We start from the raw sequence: 4,238 nt of genomic DNA, 5'->3' as shown, positions 1-4,238 counted from the left end.
TGGTGCAGCGATGCTTGGTGGGTGAAGACTTCCGTCCACAAACCCTAGCTTGTTTTTGGCAGACAATGCAATAGTCATTTTATGGCTCCAGGTAGGGTAGTTAACTCCATTCAACAGTTGTGAAACCAAAGCAGCTTCAGGATTGTTAGAATGATGCAAGTAATAAAGGTTGGAAGAACCCGCCAAGTTGACATCTCCAAGAGACTCTGATCCTGCATGGAGTGTTCCACCATTGGGATGAGAAGATCACTCAGGGTCAGTCATGGACATTACTTTGATACCATGCACAAAAACAGAGTCCTGCTACAAGAAGAGTAGAAAGAATAGAAACCAGAGTAGGAGCACACAACCCTTTCATTTCTCAACACTTATTTATAGTTACAATAAGAGGACAATGTGCAAAGAAAACAAGAAAAAGAATTAAAGAATTTTATGAATTAATAATTTCACATTCTTGAACAACCTCCAATGTTCTCTCTAATAAAATTGTCCTTCACCTCTTTCATGCTGAGATATTTTTCTGCTGTCCTGACTGGAGCTTATAATATAAATATCCTTGTGGACCACCAGGACACATACAATGAAACTCCTGCATCAACCTTTCACAATAAAAAAGATCCATACTATTTTATGCTAGCTCGCTTCTTCCTGCCTAAAAAAAATTTCCACTCTAGGACAAATAAAGAAGGGAAATTAAGTCAGTTTCTGCAATCTTGTAAAACAGGCATCCGTGATTGGGGCACTGTAGTAGGTTCAGAAATGGACAGTCCCTAACACAAGTAGGATGGGATTTGATAAGAATCTGAAAGATGTAATGTACTGTTCTCTTTTTGTCTGCGGTCATTGAGAAACTACACAACTGAACTCTTCTGCTCATTGTTCTTCTCAAATCATTTTCCGTTTCTTACAAGCAACTTACACTCGATCGAATGCTCCTGTCAATCTGCAAAAGGTCTAACTAATTTGCTCTGTCCCTCGATAGAACAACCCATGATTACTGTTCTTTTGTGCTATATTCCTCCTGTATTTCCTACACACCAAGAAGGATCCATATGCATAGATGCTTTAGAAATACTTGAGCTACCATTTTTGTTATTCTTCCATGATGATCGATTGGTTCAGTTCAGTCCCCCACCTCCTAAGAGTATGATGAAACTTTGCTTTCATGGGGTTTTTTAATAATTGTTGCCGCCATAGTTTACTCGAGATGCATCTTTCACAATTTTTCAAATCCTTCAAGAAATTCATCTACCATGTTGAGAAAGTTGGTAAGTTGAACCGTTTATTTTCTTGTTTCTCAAGTTCATCCCACACTTTCTTCTATTTTGGACAGACCCGTGTGTTTGATAACCTCAAATTTTAAATCCGAGTTCCACATTAAATGCCTCTTACATGAGATCTATGGTATAAACAAATACCGCAACAAGTAAAAAAAGAGGATATAATACTCTGTATATCGCAAAAACCTTAGATTTGTTGTTGGACAATGTTTGACTTCAGTTCTCCATATCTAAGATTCCCAATGATCTGAAATAAACTCCAATATCAAATATGAGATATACAAAAGATTATTTAGGAACAGTTTGGTAGTAATACATTGTTAATGTCCACAAAAATGTGACAAATTCATAAAACATTTGTTTCATTAATGTACCCAATTTTGTTTGGACCTATTCATCAGTAAGTTAGATTCAGTCAAATTTATTGAGGAGATGGTAATACCCTTTCTTTATTTAAGCACGAGTCTAGACACAAATTGAAAAACAATGTGCACAATGATGTAAACTGAAATTTAAAGAATTATATTGAATGCGTAATCGTCCCAACAGGCATGGGCCTTTCGAAGTAATGTCTCAGCCTCCGAACTTGACAAAAAGTCAAAATAATTGTAAAAAATTGTCCAGCTGCTTTAAAACAAACTACTTGATCTGAAAAATTTAGCCGTACACATGTGATTCCTGATTTCAAGCAGGAAAATGGAAACTTACATGGATGCTGCAAGGCCTGACGATCAAATGTCATTGAAATATATATATATATATATTGCAAGTCACAGTCTGCATATAAAGGGTGGTTTGACAGCATGAATCTCGGCTATTCTAGTGTTCTATGAACAAAGATTAGATCCATAGAAACGACCTCCAATTATATATTTTAAATAGCGTTCATCATCGCATCCTGTAATAGCTCATGCTTTAGAGTTCAAATAATATATCAAATATATATATGACGAAGCTCCAATTGAACAGTTGGATAACCATACGACCAATCATAACTACTTTGTATGGAGATGTACTGCTTACTTCCCTGCCTTTGAGATAAAAGGTTGTGATCTGGTTAGGAATCGATATACCTAACGTGTATCCACCATTTGTTAGTAATCTAGATAAGTAGCGTTCACATGAATCAAATTAATAATTGACAATTTCACGTTTCACTTGACCAGATACCTTATTATGAAAAAAAAAAAAAACCTTCATGAGATCCTCTGTGTGGGACATTTGAAATAAAAGCATCCTCATGTCGACACCATAATAAATAAAAAAATAAAGCAGTGTTAGGAAACTGAAAACAACATCCATTTACAAATAAGATTACAAGGAGAAGGGCTCCGGCACACAGGAGACACACATATTCTCTCTCTCACATCTCTCAACCATGGATTCCTCAGTAGAGTTGATAGCCGAAGTCCCTGGATTCATTCGGCTCCATAAGGATGGCCGGGTAGAGAGGCTGAACGGCAACGAGAGGGTTCCTCCCTCCACCGACCATCATCCTACAGGCGTCTCCTCCAAGGATGTCCTCATCGACCCTGGGACTGGCCTCTCCGCCCGCCTCTACCTCCCCCCCACTTTCCGGCAACCACCACCGCCGCCCACTCTTAATCTACTTCCATGGTGGTGGCTTCTTCATCCAGTCTGCCTTTTCCCCTTTCTACCACAATTACGTCAACTCCCTCGTCGCTGAGTCGGGGGCCGTCGCCGTCTCCGTCGAGTACCGCCTAGCTCCGGAGCATCCCGTTCCCGCTTGCCACCACGACTGCTGGGTGGCCTTCCAATGGGTGGCACGCCAGACTGGACCAGGCGCCGAGCCATGGATCGCCGATCATGCCGACCTTGGCCGCATCGTGCTCGCCGGCGACAGCGCGGGTGCCAACCTCGTCCACCACGTAGCCACGGGATCCGGGGGCGCGTCTGCCGTTCATGGATCGGGTCCGCCTATCGAAGACCCGGTGAACATCCAGGGGATCATTCTGGTCCACCCGTACTTCTGGTCGTCGACTCGTCTCGACGAGGAGTTGCCGGAGTCGGCAGAACTTGTGGAGTTGATATAGAAGTTGGCGTGCCCTGCCAGCCCTGGAGTCGACGATCCCATTATGAATCCGCTAGCGGTTGGCTCGCCGTCCCTCCCTGGCCTGGGGTGCCGGTGCGTCTTGGTAGCCATTGCCGGAAAGGACTTCCTGCGGGGCCGCGGCCGGTGGCTCTACGAAGCATTGACTGCTAGCGGTTGGAAGGGGGAGGCGGAGGTGGAGGAGGTGGAAGGGGAAGAACACGTCTTTCATCTGTTCAGGCCAGAGGATGAGAAGGCGAAGTTGCTGCTCAAGCGATTTGCTTCGTTCATCAATGGTGGTCGATACCATCCTGGTCGTCCATTATAGATTGATGAGTTTCAGGTTCCCTTTGTTCTTACCCAAGGCCAAAAGCTTCACTTCCTACCAAACGTCTGCCATCGTCGTCTTCGAGAGAAGGAGAAAAAAATCAGAACACTGGCAATAAGTTGGACAGAATCCGACCAAATTTCTTTTCCTCTCTGCTTTACATCTTTTTGCAGATTCACGGATGCCACATATAGGACAAAGTGTCTCAGTGAATGATGTGATCTTCTTCATTGTATGCTTAATTTTGTGTTTGTTTGTGGTTGACGTAGACAAAGAAGAAATTAAATAAAAGTTAAATTTAGTAGTATGCATCAAATATTGACAAAGGGGTCGCTGTGAATAATGTTCTAAAATTTCGTACACTTGAAACGAAAACAGTTCATGAGATAAAATGTTTGGCGTAACGTGTGCATGATGTAGCAATTTCATGTTGAAAGTAATTACAAAGTTGATGGGTCATCAGCACCGGCAGCCACAACTACAAAATATGGTTTCAAAATTTTTTAAAAAGGTTCTAAGTAAAATTTCTTAATTTGTTTTTATATATTAAACTAAAATTTTTGAAATTTACATATAGTTT

General features: G+C 41.6%; 1 pseudogene; it reads left to right on the top strand.

Annotated features, from left to right (window-relative positions):
- Positions 1-2,658: 2,658 nt before the first annotated feature.
- LOC116262194 (2-hydroxyisoflavanone dehydratase-like) lies at positions 2,659-3,965 on the top strand (annotated as a pseudogene).
- The last annotated feature ends 273 nt before the right edge of the window (positions 3,966-4,238 follow it).

Source organism: Nymphaea colorata, chromosome 10 (genome assembly GCF_008831285.2).
Source record: "Nymphaea colorata isolate Beijing-Zhang1983 chromosome 10, ASM883128v2, whole genome shotgun sequence".
Classification (NCBI taxonomy): domain Eukaryota; kingdom Viridiplantae; phylum Streptophyta; class Magnoliopsida; order Nymphaeales; family Nymphaeaceae; genus Nymphaea; species Nymphaea colorata.
Note: the sequence above shows the minus strand (reverse complement) of the source record. Positions and strands in the feature narration are given on the sequence as shown.